At 50.2% G+C, this 20,624-nt stretch overlaps 1 protein-coding gene across 2 annotated transcripts in view; it reads right to left on the minus strand.

The window, feature by feature from the left end:
• Positions 1-20,624, minus strand: part of STAU1 (staufen double-stranded RNA binding protein 1) — a 1,155,286-nt gene that overhangs the window by 977,742 nt on the left and 156,920 nt on the right. The window lies entirely within an intron of this gene.

Consider the following 20,624-nt stretch of genomic DNA (forward strand, 5'->3'; position numbering starts at 1 on the left):
CTCAAGGTTTGTTGAATAAACTATTATTTATTAATTTAACAGTCAGTTGTATAGGCCTTCTTTAGAAGGGAGCAAATATACGTAACACAAACATATACTTCAAAATACACACTAATTTTCAGTAAATCAGTAGATGCCCTTTTGGGATGGCACACAGATACTTCCTACACCCAGAGGAGACTTAAATAACTAGGACACTGTGCACATGGATATATCACTGCTACATTTAGAGCAATACAGAGTTTGGTGTCAAAGGAAAAAGATGAGGGAATAAAACAATGGTTAACAAATATTCTTAAGCGGGTAAGTACTTTTGAACCCCCAATGCAAAGTAAATTAACCCTTTTCCAGGTAAACAAGTTACAGAATGTGTAACTTTTGTTGAGTGATAGCTAAAGCACAAATTGGTTCCAGCTGGCTTCTGTTCCAGTTGTAGTATGGCAGATCCTGTTGTTCCTGGGCCTTAGTCATGGGGACAAGTGTGAGGACGTCTGGGGACTCCTGCACTATGAATTGAAGGTCGGCGGCAGCAATGGGCAAACTTCATATCAGAGGCACTTCGCAGTTTCAGCTTCTCGCAAATAGCGATACCTTATGGACTTTCCTCACATCTGGGGTCCAGCACTCTGTTGAGGTGGCTCAGGCTTGGTCAGTCCTGCTTCATGGAAGTCCGGAGGATCTTCCTGGAGCGATGGTCCGACTTAAAGACGACACACTCAATTCTGGGGTTCCTCTCCCTGGCAATTGGTTCCTGCAGCAGCAATGGAAGTACAGCCAGCTCCGAGAGGATTTCCAGATGAGTTCGTCTTGGGGGTCGATTGGTCCCACCAACCCAAGGAGAGAAGTCATCCTTTGCAGGGCTTCTCTAGTCGAAGCGAATTTGGAGCTTCAGCAATGCAGCAGGGCTTCACCGGGCAAACCAACGGTCCAGGAGTTGCAGCAGGCGTCTCTTCCAAGTTCTTCTTCGGATTCCTTCGTCCAGTGGTCGACTCTGCCTTCCAAGCAAAAGACCTTGCCTTTTATGCAGATTTCTCCCATTCATTCGCAGCCTAGCTGTCAATCACAGAGCAGGGTGGCTGTCCTCCAAAGACAGCCAGCCAATCACCTGTGGGTGCATTCCTGTAAACAAGGGGATTAAGCACAGGGAGTTTTGGGCACCTCCCTCACTTCCTGCCCTGCCAGACACGCTGGAGCCAGAGGTGGGCTTCAGCAGTGAACCCCACCAAAGACAATGAACAAAGAGACCAAACCGGCTTTGGCGCTCAGAGTAAATCTCTAGAAGGACCTTTCCAACAAGAAATGGTGAAAAAATAAGACTGGGGCCATTTTGACAAAAATGGGCACCCATGAGTGCTTTACTGCAGCTGCAATTGCAGCCCGCGGTAGAAACACACAATGGTAGGAAAAGGTAAACCACTGCCACCAGCCATTCATTTTAGAAAGGGTAACATAAAAATGTTACAAGAGAAACTAGACAAAGGGGATACTAAGCAACCCCTCCAGCACCCTATTGTAAGATAGTGTGTGCTGGGTCGAGAAAGTTACAAGTGTAAGTAAAGTCAATTTAACTTCACTGCTTTTGGAAACAGTATTTATCCAAAAGGAACAAGTTACTTACCTGTAACTATTGTTGTCCAGCATTGGTCTGGCATGGATTCCCAGGCTGGGAATCCTCGGTAAAGAAAAAATCAGTTTCAATTTCGTTTCGGAACGGTCTTTCTACTAGTAACCAATCACCGGTCTCTGGGTCATACTGCCCCCAGCCCATGACTGCCCTCTACCTAAGCCCCTCCTCTGACAGCCATCTTCAGATTTGGAAGCCCGCAAAGTGGCAGTAGGACCAAGAGAAGAGCCGCAGAGTGGTCGGAGGGAGAGTTTGCATGTGAATCCATGCCAGACCCATGCTGGAGAACAACAGTTACAGGTAAGTAACTTGTTCCTTCTCCAGCATGGGGTCTGGCATGGATTCACATGCTCATGAATACAAGAATACATAGCAGTACACACACATGCACAACCATGGGAGGTGGCAAGGCTCAACATTAAGAAATACAACAACTCAACATTAAGCATCTCTTACCTCCTCAACAGGCTTACCTTAAGCGAACAGGTTGCGCAGCACTGCCTGGCCGACTCTGGACTCCTCCCTGGAATCCCGGTCGACACAGTAAAATCTTGTGAAGGTGTGCGTCGACCTCCATGTAGCAGCCTTGCAGATGTCGAGCAGGGGCACACCAGACAGGAACGCCATGGTAGCAGCGATCGCTCTGATTGAATGGGCTCTCGGACAGCCGGGCAACGGTCGGTTTGCCAACCGGTGACAGTGCATGATACAGCCAGAGCGCCATCTGGAAATGGAAGCCTTCGAGAGGGCCTTCCCTTGCTTCACAGGTCCAAAGTTCACAAACAGCTGTGATGTCTTCCGGAAACTCTTCGCGTGGTCCACGTAGAACTTCAGCGCTCTAGCCACATCCAGCAAGTGCAAAGTTCTCTCAGCCGGCGACGAAGGCGACGGGAAGAAAACAGGTAACACCAAGGGCTCGTTGAGATGGAAGTCCGACGGCACCTTGGGCATGAAGGAGGGGTGCGTCCTCAGCACTACCCTCGTCTCGTGGAATGTCGGGTATGGAGGTTTACAGGAGAGGGCCTGGATCTCTCCCACTCGTCGTGCGGAGGTGATGGACACAAGGAACGTTGTCTTCCACGATAGGAACTTCAACTGTGGCGAATGTAGAGGCTCGAATGGCAGCCCCATGAGCCTGGACAGCACTACATTGAGCTCCCACGCCGGGGCCGGGCCTTCACCGGCGGGAACGATCTGAACAGTCCTTTCATGAACTCCTTCACCAGGCGATGGGACCATAAGGATGATCGCCCCGGAGTTCTGGTGTAGCGGGAGATAGCCGCTAGATGGATCTTGATGGAGGCATGCGCCAGCCTCGCCTTGGCCAGCGATAGCCCGTACGGCAGCACCTGAGGGGCCGTAATCCGCAGAGGGTTAATCTTCTGTGCACGGCACCAGACAGAGAACCTCTTCCATTTGTGTCCATTGCACTTGAGAGTCGAGGGCGCTCTGGCCTTCGCAAGCACCTCCTTGCAGTCCGACGGAATGTCATATCCTGCAAACTCTAGTGCTGCAGGAGCCAGGCCTGCAGGTTCAGCTATGGCACCTCCTTCTCTGGAGAGAAGATCCGCGTCCGTCGGTAGTTTGACTGGGGAGACGGGGGGGTAGGGGGTACGCTAACATGTCCAGAAGGTCCGGGAACCAAATCTGCCTCGGCCAAGCCGGTGCAATGAGGATCATCCGGCACCGGGACCGTCTGAGTTGATTGATGAGTCGCAACGGCAACGGTGGGAACGCATACAGGAGCAGGTCGTCCCAGGGGAATGAGAAGGCATCGCCCATACTCCCCGGCTGGGGAAACCTGCTGGCGAACCTCTGGCATTTGGCGTTCGTCGCTGTCGCAAATAGGTCGATGTGGGGATTGCCCCATCGTCGGAATAGGAGATCCACCTGATCTTGTCGCAGTTCCCACTCGTGGCACGAGCGTAGCTCCCTGCTGAGTGAGTCAGCGATGGTGTTTTTTATTCCTGCCAGATGGAGGGGTACCAGAAACATCCCCTGGGAGACGGCCCAGTGCCACAGATCCTGCGCTTCCTTGGATAGGGCTGGGGATCTGGTGCCCCCTTGCTTCCAGATGTAGAACATTGTGGTGGTGTTGTCGGTGAAGACCCTTACCACCTTGTCCTTGAGGGATGGAAGGAACGACCTGAGGGCCCAGAACACGGCTCGGAGCTCCAGGACATTGATGCGTAGCGTCCTCTCCTCCGGGAGCCAAAGGCCTCTTGCGTGGAGATCTCCGGTGTGCGCTCCCCATCCCTCCAGGGAGGCGTCCGTCGTCACAGTTTCCTGATGTGCCGGGGTCTGGAAGTCTATCCCCACCGCCAGATGCGCACGGGGGCCCCACGACCGGATCGCTTGGCGGAAAGTCTCATTGAGTGAGATCCTGTCTTCGAAGCTGCCCGCCGCTTGCATCCAACGGGCGTCGAGGAACTGCTGCAGAGGTCGCATCCGCAGTCTGCATAGGCGCACGTGGTAGATGCACGAGGACATCATGCCGAGTAGGGACTTGATGGACCTCACCCTGGCCACGTCCAAGGTCAACAGCCGTTGAACCTTGCCCAGGATGGCCTTCGTCCTTTCCTCCGACGGCGAAGCCAATCGCGCCACTGTGTCGAGCCTGGCTCCCAGGAACAGGGTGACTTGCGACGCTACCAAGTGGGATTTCGCGATGTTGATCGAGAATCCCAGATCCGAGAGCAGTTGCAAGGTCTTCGATGTGTGATCGACGGCGAGTTTTCTTGACTTTGCCCGGATGAGCCAATCGTCCAGGTAGGGGTAGACGTGGACCCCCTGCAGGCGCAGCCACGCAGCTGCTGGTGCTAGGCACTTGGTGAAAACTCTGGGTGCTGACTTCAATCCGAAGGGAAGGGCCTTAAACCGCGTGCCGCCCTTGGACCACAAATCGCAGGAATTTTCTATGTCCTTTTAGAATGGGGATATGGAAGTAGGCATCCTCCAAGTCCAGCGATGATAGGAAGTTGCCCCCATCCAGCTGTCCCAGCACGTGCTGGAGGGTGACCATCCGGAACCTCTGGGACCTGATGTACTTGTTTAGATGACAAAGGTCCAGGATGGATCGCCAACCGCCGGTCTTCTTTCAGACGAGAAAGTATTGCGAGAACACTCCGGATCCCCGGAGCCTCTATGGGACGAGTTTGATGGCCCCTTTTCTTAATATCGCCCGTACCTCCAGCAGCAGTTGCGGGATGTGGTTTTCCTTCCTGGCCACGGGTGGAATACAGGGACACCTTTAGAAATTACAGGGTGTGCCCGCGGGCCAGAGCATCCAGCACCCAACGGTCGGTGGAGATGGACTCAATCCTGCTTCGTCACGGACTTGCCACCTTGGCGGCGACGAGATCCTCCCGTCTTGCCGAGTCCTCTGTAGGCCTCCTGCGACGAGGAGCAGACCGCTTGGCGGTACGAGGAACCGCTGCCGAATCCTTTGGAGGCACCTTGCTTGCCTCCGGAGCTCCGAAAGGACGGCCGTCGTTGCTGAAGAAAACCCAAGGCCCGCACCGTCTCGGTGTCCGCCTTGATGCCTTGATGGCCTGCAGAGAGTCGTCCACAGTCTTGCCGAACAGGTTGTTCCTGTTGAAAGGCATGTCCAGAACCTTGGTCTGCACGTCCTGGCAAATCGGTGGCCTTGAGCCAACTACGCTGGTTAAGGCAAAAGCCGTTGCCCATCTGACGAAAGCTGTGTCATCGATGTCTGGCCACCGGGATGGCGTGATCCGAAGCTACTTCGCCTTCCTGCAGGATTTCCAGGGCTTCGGCCCTCTTGTCGTCCGAGAGGAAGTCAAGCAAGGGAGCGATCTTGAACCACAGCTCCCTGTCGTAGCATGCCACGATCGCGAGGGCGTTGGCCGCTTTAATCATCGTCGCCGCCGACGAGATGACTTGTCGTCCCATGGCGTCCAGCTTTTTCCCCTCACCGTCCGGTGGGGATGTTGAAGTTGACGCCGTCGCCCTCCGCCTTCTTCTTGGCCGCCGCCAAGTCCACGAATCCGGGGACGGCTGTGCCCCGAGACACATGGGGGCAGAGTCCGGGTCCCGGTATTTCTTCTCATACCGGTCTCTGCTGGCGGGAGCCGTGGATGGGTTCTTCAGGAGGGCTAGCCCCTCGTCCCAGATGTCATCCAGTAACGGGATTGAGAGGACCGTCTTCCTCTTGGCCTCCCGCCGTTGGTAGAGGAAACCTTCCTTCTGTTCTTCGGGGCAGAGCTGGAAGAGTTCAGATGCCCTGGCGATCATTGCGTGGAAGGAGCCAATTTTGTCGGGCGGGTAGGCCCGAATAGGTGGTGAGGGGAGGTCCATTCCGTCATCACCACCGTCGTCCGTCCCCGTCGTAGCCGTCTCCGTTCCCATCTCATCCCTCGGAGGAGGGGATGGGGGTGAGGGCTGAAAGTGGGGAGGAGGATTAACTCGTCTCCGCTTGCTCGGCGGGCTCCCCGACGGACCAGGTTATGCTGGGACCTCGGTGGGGGGTAAGGGCATCCTCGTCCTTATCTCTGCGCACAGGGACTGTATAGCCATCAGGATCACTCCTGAGTTGTCCTGTGGCACAGGTGCAGGCTGCAACGGGACCGATGGTCGGGGCGCGGGTACCTCGTCGGCCCCTCCGTCGCTCTCCTCGTTGGGATCCTTCCCGTGGGGCCTTGGCATCCTCGAACTTCTTGTCCAGGATTCTTTGGACGCTCGCCAACTCATCCTCAGAGGTGGTATCCGTGTCTGTTATGGCTACCGTGCCCCCCCCCACTTTTCCCTGCTGGGGTTTCACGGGGGTATTCTCGATAGGCAGAAAAGACGATTCCCTCCTGGGTGGCAGGGAAACTCTATCCCCTGAAGTCGCCTCCACTGGGGAAACCTCCGTAGGCTTCGCCAGGGCCGCTACGACTCCCTCAATTGAGGCATTATCCGGATGAATCCGGGCCTTCACGACCTTGGGCGTGCCTGAGGCCTTCACCTTGGGGGGAGGGTCACCGCCTCGCTCCCCCTCGGCTGTCTCTGTCGGGATCGACCGGGGCTTCTCCTGAAGCTTACCCGGGTTCTCCAACTTTCTCTTCACCGAGCCAGAGCGTTGGTTCCTGGTTGATGGCGTTGGTGATAATGCACCTTGCCTGGCAGCCGAGGAGCCCATTCGGTGCTCCCGGTGCCCGCGGACCCGCGGTGCTTTACCTTTTGTTGGGCCCCCGTTGCCGGAGTGCCCTCAAAGGTCTTAGAAGACCGCTCGGATTTCTTCTTCTTCTCACCTGCTGCTGGGCTCTTCCCTTCCAACCAGTTGGTGAGTCGAATACAACGATCCTTCATCGTGCGTTCGGACATGTTCTTACAAAACACACATTCCTTCTCCACGTGCGATTTGTCGTTGTGAAGGCGGTAGAGGCACCGGGAGTGCTCATCCTCCTTAAAGACGTTCTGGAGCCCACAGCCGGGGCAGCTCCTGAACAGTTTGGGTCCAGTAGGCGTCATGCTTCCCTTGTCCTGGGCCATATCCACGAAGGTAGGCCTCAAAGATCTTGTGGAATCCTCCGAGAAGTGGAAACATGATGAAGAAATGCCCTTGAGGGGCGTAGAAGTTTTCGAAAACAAGTCCCTGTTATTCGGAATCGAAGTTGGTGGAGCTTGAGGCTCGATTGACCAAAAATATAAGAGCAAACTCTTCGAAAAAACACAAACGCAGTAAAAGCTCGAGAGCTACAGCACGAGGACACCCAACACTTGAACGTGCGGTAAAAATCTGAAGATGGCTGCCATAGGAGGGGCTTAGGTAGAGGGCAGTCATTGGCTGGGGGCAGTATGACCCAGAGACCAGGGATTGGTTACTAGTAGAAAGACAGTTCAGAAACGAAACTGAAACCGATTTTTTCTTTACAGAGGATTCCCAGCCTGACGATGGGGAATATTCATGAGCATGTGAATCCATGCCAGACCCCATGCTGGAGAAGAAGGTATTTAAACCTTGGGGAAATCTGAAAGACTTCCCTGTGCCACTGCACTTAAGGTGCTGTGTGGCAATGTAAAAAGATTATGCCTATGGAGTTTGTCAGACTCCAAAGTCAAAATAAACAGTTCAAATTAAACAAAGATGCATGACAGTGTGGAAAAAGGTCTCGCTCTCTTCAGGATAAAAATGTAAAAGTCCTAAAGTGCAGCAAAAGCGCTGTGGGTCTCAAATGTATAAGGGAATTAGCACATGTCTGAGAATTCTCCCTAACAGGGAGTATAAAAATGCACTAACTTAGCAACACACATGCATTAGCTCAAAAGATTAAAAGGTAGGCAAAACAATATTTGTAATCACAGTGATGTCCAAAAATTGGATACACGCCACAATTTTGTAATAACATGGTGTAAAGGTAATAAAAACATGCAAGTATCTACAAAAATAACAAACCTCTGTCTAAACAAACATTCAGCACAAGATAACATGTAAGTAATACATAGAGATACCTTTAGACAGTTTTCGAAGTTAATAAATGTCGATCCATAGGTTTACACAGTACAAAGTCAACCGGCAACTCCCCGTTGGTGAAAAATGCAGAAATTGAGCAAAGTCCCATTGCAATGAATGTCGTAGTGAGGGGGAGGAGGACTGCAGGTGAAGTCGAAACCCCAAGACTGATGGGGAACAAAATCAGCAACAGATCGCAAAGTGTGAACCAGGCTTTAGGAAAAGTTGCAAATGTCTGTTCTGGTGTCAGTATTAGGTAAGATTTTCCTTTTGCACCTTTTCCCTTCATAGATTCCAATGGCACTCCAATTTGTAGCTGCTTGTTTTGAACCCTGCCCTGACTTTTTGGAAGTCAGTAAAGCATTTGCCTTTACTTCCATTGCCTGTTTTGCTCATTCGTATGGGGAAAATTACCAGTCACTAAGACGGTCAGTACTGAGAGACTGTCTCCCAGTACAAGTTCTTGTATTTTTACAATTGCACACATCACCTTGTAGTGTAGTGCAGTTAGGATACCATGTATCCTTATAACTTTATATAATGGCTTTTTGGTTACTTTGACAATGTGCTTAAGATGGTGGGAGATATTTTTCCTGTTTTTGTGATAATTTTCTCGTGTACTTCTGTATTTAATACGAATGGCTACAAAGGTGGCTAACACTGTAGAATGGCTGTCCCATAAGATTTATTTAGCTTATTCGTAAGACTTAGGTCAGGAAATGCCATATATGTAAAGACATTTTCTGGGGGAAGCTGCTGCTTTTGCGGAGAGAGAAGGACAGAGAAGGACAGGGAAGGCTGGTTAAGGGAGTTTTCCTAAAGGCCACTTGGAGGTAGGACTTTAGTAAGCTATCATAGTGGTTTGTACATCCCACCATCAGTCTGTACTACTCAAGCACCTTGGTAGAGTGGCAGAGCAGTCTGGCTTATCTTAATAGGAAGATGTGAGCTGCAGGTAAGTACACTGTACACTGAATCCAGTCAGTAATGCACCTCAAAGAAACACTTACTACACTAGGGAGACAAATATTAAACACCCCGTCTGTACCAGAAAGGAAGAAAAGAAAATCTTGGAATATGCGAGAGCCCCTGGCTATATTTCTTGCTTGTTCTCTCCGGGGTCCTAAGATTAGACGACCTAGGAAAAGACCAAGTAGATCCACCTTGCATAGGGGAGGGGTATGTGAGAAACCTGAAGGTGCCTCATCCGCTAGTCCCCATGGGATCCGTCATCCAGGTGGCCAGGACACAGACATCACTATTGGATCCAGTTCCTGGGGGTGGACCAGTGCAAGAGGATCATCTGGATGAGGGGTCTTCAGGGAGTGGGACACCGGATGGTGAGACGCGGTAACCCCTTCCCTGTAGCACCTTTTCCCCATCCTACCAGGTAGGATACTTAGGAACACAACCCTTGACTCACCTGGACTGCGGATTTTAATCTAAATAAGATTATACTTTGGTTTGTAAACCAAAAGTATGGAGTCGGTTTTTATAATTGTGTTTATATGATATGTGAATAGTACTTACCGCCCTAAGATTTAGCTTGGCCTACTGCATTTAAAATATACAATAACAGTGTTTCTTTGAACCATATGTATGTTACAATTTCTTTGTACCAAGCCCCTCCCTCTTAAAAGAAGCCTGGTTGCCCTGTCTACGCTACCCTCTCTCCCTCCTAAAGTAAGCCGGGTTGCTCAGTCTACGCTATCCAATGTTTTCTGGTGGTACAGCCTTATACGAAGAGTGCATTTTTGTATTACCTCAGATATGGTTTAATGAAGAGCTTAGTTGGACTTTAGAAAAACTGTCCTAACACGGATATACTAAATAATATATATTATATTTAAGTAACACAAACTATTGTGTCAACTAAGTAATCTGGTAATACACAGTATTAAAATATACAAAGAACGGGTTTGAAAAACAGTAAAGTCTCTAAAAGGCCTCCTCTAACACCAATATCTATATGTGGGCCCTCCGCCAGAGTGAAGCACCCAACCTAAAATAACAGGGGGCTAGGGAGAACCAGGAAACCATAAAACCTAACACGCAGGTGAGTCCACTCTGGGGCTGCAAAAAAAAAAAAAGGCTGACCCCTAAAGACAGAACCCAACAGCAGTGTCAAGTTGGATTTTGGGAGGACACCCTATTATGGTGAAAATAAGACAATGATCTGCAATGAGTCCACACAGAGCAACACCAACAATTCCAACTAGACAAACAAGGATAAAAAAAAACAATTATTTATTTGCCCTTTAAAGTACACACACTAAGTAAGTAAACCCCTTAAATAAATATAAAAACAGATGTATACATTAACCATTAGGAAAAATAGAATTTTAATCCATGACGAGTGAAACACAGGTAAGTACACGTATGCTTTAGAAATCGAAAACACTTCCAAGATATTCATAAAACAAATCCTGTAGCTCTTATAAAGTTCAACCCTAAAATGGTTTGGGGCCTTGTGCCCAAAGGTCACGAGTTCAAAAGTATATACTTCACATGTAGGTTTATAAATTGATTGGCAGTGTCAGTGGATAGGCTTAAGAGTCAACATGTTAGATAAAGTTTAGAAAGGTAATATTAGTCAGTTCTTTTGTTTCGCCACAGATATGTACCATGTGAAGGGTTTTTTATTTAAAATAAAAAGAAAAGCACCCATCTAGCCCTCCCGCTTGAAGGAAGTTCCCTGCCTAATGAAACTAAACCCAAGGGTGCCCGTCAAACTCCGAAAATGAGATAGTCCTGAATCCAAATCTTAGAAGCTAACCGGCACTACCACTTAGAAGACAAACAGAAAGAAGGAGGCCGGAGCAATGGCCTTTGTCTTAAGCTTCTGCCTGGCCCAATCCGTTGATCTCTTTTCCTTATGTACAAAGTTTGTCAATGTCTCAAAACAAAGTTCAGCAGTATTCCAAAACAAAGTCAATAGCCTCTCAGTAGGTTATGTTGTCAAAGGTTAATATATTTCACATGGTTTCCCGTTCCTTAGGAACATTTAAGTTTTTCTCATACAGTTTCCCCAGATTTGACTAGATGCTTGAAACTGGGGAGCTGGTGGCCGAGCTCTATCCTCAGCTGGCTCCCTCCTCTAGAACAGCCTCCTACTTCCTCTCAGTCTTGAGCCGGATTGCCTCAAATTCCAGAAGCTCCTCAACACTTTACCCTCCCCTCTCTTGCTATACCCCACAGTAACTGCGATTAGTGACCAGAGACTTGTGTCCCTCTGGTCCTGGTCTTCCACCCTTTACCCCCGCCTCCAATCACCTTCAGCCTCAGACCACTCCCAGCACTTGCCTTTGGGCACCCACTGCCTGTGCTATCTCACAGGCCTGCACTTAAAGCAGTGGCAGTTGACCATTCTCACTAAGTGATCTCTGCCATGCACTTAACAGCTGCTTGTGACGTACTTACCTAGCACTTTCCCTCAGTGGAACTTCTAGCACTCACCCCACCTCCCTCGTCCCTCTTGCTCTCTGCACTTGCACGCTTTGAATTCTCACATGGCCTAGTAGGACTGTCTTTTTCTCTTCATTGTCATTTGCCGTTCCCTCCCTGTTGCCCTGTGAGCACTTTGAAAGGGAGTAGTGTCTTACCTGTAACTTTATTTCTCCAGCGTTGGCATCTTTCATGGATTCCCATGCTGGGAATATTTCCTGTCAGGCTGGGAAACCTCGGTAACTTTAACCTAGCGTTTTCCTATGGAAAACTTTGACACTTTAGTGTCCCATCGACATCGTTTTTGGGCGCTTTAAGCTACACCAATAGGACGTTCGGTATAAATATCCCTGCCCCCGCGGCTTCCCTTCAGATTTTAACCTCCAAAATAGAGGAAACCCGAATCAAGGTTTGCCTGCAGGGGGAGGTCGGCGGGCGCATGTGAATCCATGAAACTGAGTTACAGTTAAGAAACTACTCCCTTCTCCAGCATTGGATCTTTCATGTATTCACATACTGTGAATAGATTACATAGCAGTATGACCAACCACTGGAGGTGCATGACGGGCAAACCAACCCCAGGCCATAACCATGAAGAAAGAATAACATTCAACAACATGCATGATAACAGAACCAGCAAGTAATCGAGTAGCAAGTCATCGAGTAAACAAACCCCGGAAGCAGCAGGGCTTACCTTATTGAAACGGGCGTTGAAGGACCGCCTGTCCCACCTGCACATCTTCCACATGAGACAGTGTCTGGTGAAGGTAGGCGGCACCGCCCAAGAAGCCGACTGACAAATGTCAGTATGTGGGATTCCAGTTCAGAGCGCCGCCGCCACCGTGGACCTTGTAGAATGGGCCTTAGGATTGCCCCTCAAGGGCTTGCCAGCCTTTCCACGACAAAATGAAATTGTGGACAAGACCCCAATGGGAAAGACCTTGTTTGTAAAATGATCGTCCCTTGCTGGAGGAACCGAACGCCACAAACAGTCTTGACTGCCTGAAGTCCTGAGTGCGGGCCAGATACAATTTCAGCACCCTCTTGACGTCGAGGGAATGCAGGGCTCTTTCCGCCGGCGTGGTCACTTCAGCGAAGAACGAGGACAAGGCAATTGTAGTGTGTTTGTGAAACGCTGAAGGCACTTTTGTTATGAAGTGCGGATTAGTATACAGGAGAACCTTGTCTCTCATGAAGCGCAGGTACTGCGGGTCAATGACCAGCACTTGACGCTCCAAAAGCCTTCTGGCAGATGTGATTGCAACTAGAAATGTGACTTTCCACAAGAGGAACTTCAAAAACGCCGTCGACATGAACTCAAACGGCGGATTCATGAGATCAGCGAGAACCACATTGAGACTCCATACCGGAGCAAAGCTCTTTTCCAGGGGAAATGTCTGAAAAAGTCCATTCAGAAAACGCTTAACCAATCTGTCACTAAACAGAGGAGTAGCATGGCGCCGTATGGTGAATCTGGAAATGGCCGCTAAATGTACCTTGACTGAAGACAACGCCAGGCCCCCCCTGCGCCAGATGCAGCAGGTATGGAAGAACCTGGGCCGGTGAAACCTCCAATGGCTGCACGCCTGGCTGCTGTTCGCAGCAGGCACAGAATCGCGCCCATTTCCTACTGTAAGAGATATTAGTGGATGCCGCCCTCGCCACATCCAGGATCCGCCAACACTCCTGAGAGATACCTAGATGACCAAACTGAGTGGTCAGGTGCCATGCAGCCAGGCTGAGAGATGCCAGATCGTGATGCCACACTCTCCCCTCGTCCTGTGACAGCAGATCCTGGTCTGCCCCCAGATGAAGGGGCTCTTCCACCGTTAGATGAAGGAGATCTGAGAACCACATCTGTCTGGGCCAGAATGGTGCGACCAAGATCACTTTGTACTGGTATTTTCGCACCCACTGGATTGTCTGCAGAATCAGCGGAAACAGATGGCATGCATACCCGAAGAGGCCCGTCCACGGGAACGAGAATGCGTCTCCTTTGGACTCTGGATGAGCCACTCTGCTGGCAAACAATGGGTACTGCTTGTTCTTTGGCGTGGCAAACAAGTCGAGAGAGGGGTGGGAGGAACACGCCACTTCCTGAACATCTTCGTCACCAGCGCCTCCTTCAGCTTCCACTCGTGCAACTGCTTCCAGTCTCTGCTCAGAGCGTCTGCCTGCACATTCTGGACCCCCGGCAGATGGTAAGCTGTAATGCAAATTCCCCAAGCAATGGCCCAATGCCACACCACCTGAGCCTCTCTGGGCAGGAGCCGAGAATGTGTGCCCCACTGCTTCCTCAAATAGAACATTTTGGTGGTATTGTCCGTCAACATTTGAACTACTGTGCCTTGGTTGTGAGGGAGAAAGGATTTCAGGGCCCAGTTCACCGCCCTCATCTCCAGTACGTTGATGTGCAATTAAGTTTCCTCTCGAGACCACATGCCCTGGACCTGCGACTGGTCGAGGTGCACCCCCAAACCCACCTCGGAGGCGTCTGCCACCATTGTGAACTGAAAGTCTGGCTCCAATAGGGACATGCCCTGTACAAGGTTGCATGTGCATGTCCACCATCTCGGGGCTTGTCCGACCATAACCCTCGACTTTGCAACCACCTGTCTGTGAGAAATTCCTGCACAGGCCGCATGAACAAGCGACAATTCGGGATCAGCGGGATGCAGGACACCATGGAACCCAGCAGTGACATGTAACTGCGGACCGAGACCACAGTTCCTTGGCCTCGTTCGGCCGTTCTGGACTGCAACTTCACCACTCGCTTATCCGAAGGCTTCACCAGATTGCCCTGTGTGAGAAATTGAGCACCGAGAAAAACCAACTCCTTGGATGGCGTCAGAAAGGATTTTGCAAAGTTGACAGCGAACCCCAGCCATGGTAACAGGTTCATGGACTTCCAGCGCCCTTTCCGGCGACAGCCCCCGTACCAACCAGTCGTCCAGATATGGGTACACATGATGGCCCACCCTGCGAAGGAAGGCAGCGACTTGAGCAAGGCATTTTGTGAACATTCTGGGAGCAGACTTCAGCCCAAACGGGAGGACACGAAACTGGCAATTCTCGTCCTCAACTAGAAAGCGCAGGAACTTCCAATGGCTTAGCAGCATCAGGATGTGGAAGTAAGCACCCTCCAAATCCAATGATGCAAGAAACTCTACTGGCTGCATTGCCTGGATCATATCCTGCAGCGCAAGCATCTTGAACTTCAGACGTTGAAGATACTTGTTCAATGGCCTAAGATCTAGAATAGGCCTCCACTTTCCATTTTTGATGACAAAATACCGGGAGTACCCCCCCCCCGGCCCCGTTCCGACACCGGGAATGGTTCTATCACCCCTTGCGCCAACATGAGTTCTACCTCCTGCCGCAAGACCATCTCAGTGTCTTCCTGCATTCCCTATAACGCCTCATCGATTTTGTCACCAAAGAGCCGTTCCCCCTCACAGGGCATATGTCTACTACTTTATGCGGGACCTCTGGACGAAAGTCCGTGAAGCGCAGCCACGCCTGCCTCTGGAGAATACCACCATTATTGCTTGAAACCCGACTCCGCCAGGTCCACTGCAATGTTGGTTCTGTGGTTGGAGACCTCCTGCCCCTCTCGAGCTAGCAGCATCGCATCTTTGCGTTTTTGTTACGGGAGATGTTCCAAGCGCAGGGCCAACTGGTGCTACATCTCCCTGGCATACCTGGCCATAAGGGCCAAGGAATATGCTGCCTTCACTGTCGTAGTGCCCACCGTGAGGACTTTCTTCCCAAAAGCATCTCGTTTTCTGGCTTCACTGTTCGGGGGTGTAACACACTTGTGCTGGCTCCTCGCATTCTGACTACCTGCCGCCGAAACCACTGACTCCGGCGTGGGCTAAGACATGAGGCCCTTGGGGGTGGATTCAGGTGCCTTAAACTTTTTCTCCAGACGCCCGTTCACGGCTGGTTCTGAAAAAGGATGCTGCATCGTGTGCAGGCCCTCCTGCCACACATGGTCCAAAATGGGGACCAAGAAGACTGCCTTCTGTCGCTTCCCCATGTGATCGAAGAGAAAACAGTCTGTTCGCTCCTCCTCAGGAGCAAGGCCAAATTCTCAGCACGCCTTTGCCATCATAGCGTGAAGTCTACTTACCTGTAACTGTATTTCTCCAGCATTGGTATCTTTCATTGATTCAGATGCTTGAATATTCCCCGTCGTCAGACTGGGAATCCTCAGTGATTTAAAATGTTTTAAATACATGCATTATTTCCATAGAAAAATGACTGTGGATAGCCCATTATGGTCTATGAGTCATTCACTTGTGTAGTCCCTCCACCTCACTATGGTCCTTTATGGCCCCAACCAATGAGGTGGCAGGGTTTAAGTTGCGCCCCATTCAGCCATCTTCAGATTTTGAACCGTATAGACTACAGTATGATGAAGCTGAATGCAGTAGCAGCCTCTAGGGGAGGCGGGTGGGCGCATGTGACTATGAAAGATACCACTGGTGGAGAAGGGATTAATTAATCACCGTAATCGTATTTCTGGTGCTTGTATCTGCTTAGATTCACATGCTATGCATAGGCCGACATCTAGTGGAAGATGCAGAGTATTAGTTTGTTTTTCGAAATTTGAAAAGGGACGTCGAACAGGGCGTGCCAGTAATACTATCCCTAGTGTGACGTCCACTGTACCCATGATCCCTCATGCTTGTAGGACCCTCCGATTGTATTTTTTCTGGAATTAGGTAGCATGAGGAGTAGCGCGAGTACAGAGTATCCAAGCAGATAAGATAGATAAGACTACAAGCATCCATGCGCCTTCTCTCAGAGGGAAGGTAGGCGGGCGCATGTGAATCTAAGCAGATACAAGCACCAGAAATACGATTAGGGTGAGTAATGTATCCCTTCTGATGCTTGTGAATCTGCTTAGATCACATGCTGTGCATAGATTAGCGAGCAGTGTTAGAAGAAAGAGGTGGGATGTGAGAAGGGTCATGTGCGAACAAATGTCTTAGAACCACTTTATCTGTCTTGGAAGGAGTGTAAATGCAGTAGTGCTGAGTAAAGGTGTGAACAAAGCTCGAGGTAGCTGCTTTGCAAATATTGTCTAAGGGGACATTTGCAATGAAATCCAGTGTGGCTCCAGTACCTCTCGTGGAGTGGGCCCTTGGCGTAAAAGGCAGCATTTTATTTCAAAGGGAATAGCACAGTTGGATACATCCGACTATCCACATAGAGATGGCATTTCTAAAAATGCCATCTCCTTCTCTGCCTGGCACTATGGAGACGAACAGTTGATCTGTCTTTCTTAGCGGTCTGGTCTTGTCTACGTAGTAGAGAACTGCTCTCCTCACATCTAGTGTGTGGAGTTTTATCTGAGCAGAGCTTTTGGGTTCTTGGAAGAAAGCCGGTAGCTCAATAGACTGGTTAACATGTAATTTGGAAATTAACTTAGGTGAGAACCTAGGGTGAGTGCGTAAAACCAGTTTGTCCTTATGTATAGTAAAGAAAGGATCCTGCACTGACAGAGCTTGGATTTCACTGACCCTTCTTATGGAAGTGATGGCTACTAAGAAGGCAGTTTTATAAGTCAGGTGTGTGAGACTAGACTTGTGCATGGGCTCAAAGGGAGGGCCCATGAGCTTAGCAAGTACCACATAAAGGTCCCAACCTGGCTGTGGGTTAGAAATTGGAGGGTGGAGTCTCTTTACCCCTTCCATAAATGCTTTGACGACTGGTACCTTCCACCATGAGACCTTGTTATGGGAAGTGGTGTGGGCTGACAAAGCCGCCAGGTGTACCTTTAGCGAGTTAAACACTAACCCTGCATCCAGTAAGTGGAGCATATAGGTTAGAACATTAGAAGGAGTACAATCAATGGGGCCGATTTGCTTGTTCTGGCACCAAATTACGAATTGTTTCCATTTATCATAGTAACAGTGCCTCGTGTTCGGTTTTCTTGACTCTTTCAAGATATCCATACATCTCTGCAGTAAATTGAGATGCCCGAACTCTATGACTTCAGGAGTCATGCTGCCAAGTTCATTGAGTTGGGCTGGGGATGCACTGTTAGCCCCTCGTGCTGGGAGAGAAGGTCGTACCGGCACAGAGTTTGATGGGGTCGCACACCGCCAGTTTGCGCAGGTGTGGATACCATGGTTGTCTTGCCTACATAGGAGCAACCAGGATGAGCGTCATCGGTTCCCTGTTGATCTTGTTCACCACTTTCCTCATCAGAGGGGTTGGTGGAAAAGCGTAGGCAAATATCCCTGACCAATTCATCCATAGGACATTCCCCTTGGAGACTGGCTGGGGGAACCTGGATGCAAAGTTTTTTATTGCCTGTTTTTGCTTGTGGCGAACAGATCTATAGTGGGGAAACCCTACTGAGAGAAGAGGTCTACTACGACCTCTTCGTGTAGTTGCCACTCGTGTTCCTCTGGGAGAGGATCTCTGCTCAAAGCATCTGCTAGCGAGTTGAGTTCCCCCGGAACATGTTGGGAAGACAGGCAAGTCTTCCGTTTGAGTGCCCATTTCCAAATTTTCTGGGCAACCTTGGACAGATTGAGAACGAGTGCCACCCTGTTTGTTTAAGTAAAACATTGCAGTCGTGCTGTCTGTTAGGATCTGCACTGACTGGTTGGACAGGAGGGGTTTGAATTCCCGAAGCGCTCTGAAGACTGCCAAAAGTTCTAGCAGATTGATGTGGTTCTGAGCAACTGTGTGAGACCAGAGACCCTGAGCTGTGTGGTCAAGGTAGTGAGCTCCCCACCCTGCCAGGGAGGCGTCTGTTGGGACGACGGCCTGTATCTCTGGATCATAGAAGGGTTTCCCCTTTGTAAGATCACTATTGTCCACCAGCGAAGACTCTGAACTAATGTTAGCAAAACGACCACTAGATCGTCCCACTGACCACTTGCCTGAGACCATTGTTTCGCCAACCATTCCTGCATGGGTCGCATGCGCAGGCGCGCGTGGGGAACCAGGTAAATGCAAGACGCCATCATGTCTGGCAAACGTATCGCTTTGCGCACCCTTATTTGGCGACCGGCCTTGTACTGAGGAATTTGCAGCAACAAATTTCGAATTCTTTCCTCTGATGGAAAGGCCAGCCCCTCTTGGGGATTTAGGACAACTCCTAGGAACTGTTTTGAGGTTCTTGGCACCAGGCTTGATTTTTTCTCGTTGATTGAGAAGCCTAATTGGAAGAGGAGGTCAATAGTTCTTTGGATGTTTAGTCTGCAAATTTGGGGGGACTTCCCTGTAATGAGCCAGTCATCCAAGTAAGGGTACACTGGGATTGTCTCCCTGCGTAGATGCGCCACCACCGCCAGTACCTTGGTGAACACCCTTGGAGCCGAGGCTGTCCCCAAGGGCAGCACCTTGGATTGGTAGTGCTGGTTGTATATCTTGAAGTGCAAGAATCTTCTGTGCGCTGGGAACATTGAAATATGAAAATAGGCATCTTTCATATCCAATGTTGCCATGTAAACCCCTTTTTTAGTAGAGGGATTACCTCTTGCAGTGTAGTCATGCGGAATCATTGTGGCTTGACATACTTGTTTGCAGGGTGCAAATCTAATACTGGGCGCGTTGCCAGATCTTTTTTTGGAACAAGGAAGCCGGTTGAATAAATACCCCCGTTTACCTGGTTGAACGGGACGACTTCTATGGCGTCCTTTCCTAGCAGAACAGCAATCTCCTGGAGGAGGATCTTCTGATGTTCCAGCGAGTGTGTTCTCTGTCGCGGAGGATGGTCGTGGGGGCTCCCTAGCAACTCTATGCATTATCCTCCGGACACTGTGGACAGCACCCATCTGTCCGAAGTGATCCCCCTCCCATGCGTGGGCGAAGGTGGAAATGCGCCCCTCCTACTGGGGATGCATGGGAGGAGACCTGAAGCAGAACGTCACTGCTTGTTGGGTGGCATAGCACCTGTGGCGGGGCTGCCTCTACCCCTAGTGTAACCCCTGCGCTGCCCTCTGGGGTAGCCTTAAGAGGATTGGTTGTTCCCCCATGAGGTTCCCTGGTTTTGGTAATAATTTGAACCCCTTTGTGAACTTTGGCCGCGAAAGCGGCGAGAATTGTTGTTACCCCTCTGTCCAGAGGGTTTATTGGTGAGTTAGCCAAGAGATTTTAGGGTCTCATACTCATCCTTTGCCGTTTTTAAAGCTTCCTCCACTGCCTTGCCGAATAGTACATTCGGCTCCGCAGGCATATCTATTAGGGTTGCTTGGGTCTCAGGTTTGAACCCTGACTGCCTAAGCCAAGCGTGATGCTTGAGGGGTGCCCTCGGCGATTAACCTCCCAGCATTATCAGCTGCATCAAAGTTAGTTTTTAACATGCAGCCCAATACCGATCTTCCTTCTGCTGCCAGCCGAGCCAACTGGCTCTTTAAGGGTTTGGGTGCGAAGGAAACCAAAGCGGAAACTTCCTCCCACTGATGGCAATCGTAGCTTGCCAAAAGGGCGGCACTGTTGGCAATTCGTGCCCGATAGGCCGCAGTGGAGGCACTTTTTCTCCCCAGACCATATAGAAGATTGCTTTCCTTATCAGGAGGTGCTTCAGAGAAAGCAAGCGGGGTGCCTGCCCTCTTTCTAGTGGTTGCTTCAACCAAGGAATCAGGCTTCAATTGACCCCTAATGTACAGGGGATCTGAGGGTGCGGCACGGAACAATTTCTCGACACACGGATTAACAGCTCGATTGAGGTTTGGGGTTTGCAGCGAGGGATCAATTCTGCGCTGGATGGATTTTAACAAAGGCACAGCCGGAGTAATGGCTTCCTTGTCACCTAGGATTTCTTCAGCGAAATCCCCATCTTCCTGAACACCCTGAGTGTTGATACGAAAGTTGGCAGCCGCCTTAGCCAGCACCTCATTGAGGAGGGGTTGGTTGTCTACAGGCGAGTTATGCACCGGTGGTTGGGGGGTCTTTAGCAACCGGGGATTCAATAACTTTGTAGGCTTCAGCTTCAACCTCCTCCTGGTCCTCGTCATCCCCATAATAAGGGTCACCCGCCTGGTCATCACCAAATTGAGGCTATGTTTCCTCACAATATGAATCTGGATGTTAAGGTTCCACCACGAAAGGCTCTGTGACCAAGCCCTGAAACGGGGC

This window comes from Ambystoma mexicanum, chromosome 3p, assembly GCF_040938575.1.
Source record: "Ambystoma mexicanum isolate Mex_15411 chromosome 3p, UKY_AmexF1_1, whole genome shotgun sequence".
Taxonomy (NCBI): Eukaryota; Metazoa; Chordata; class Amphibia; order Caudata; family Ambystomatidae; genus Ambystoma; species Ambystoma mexicanum.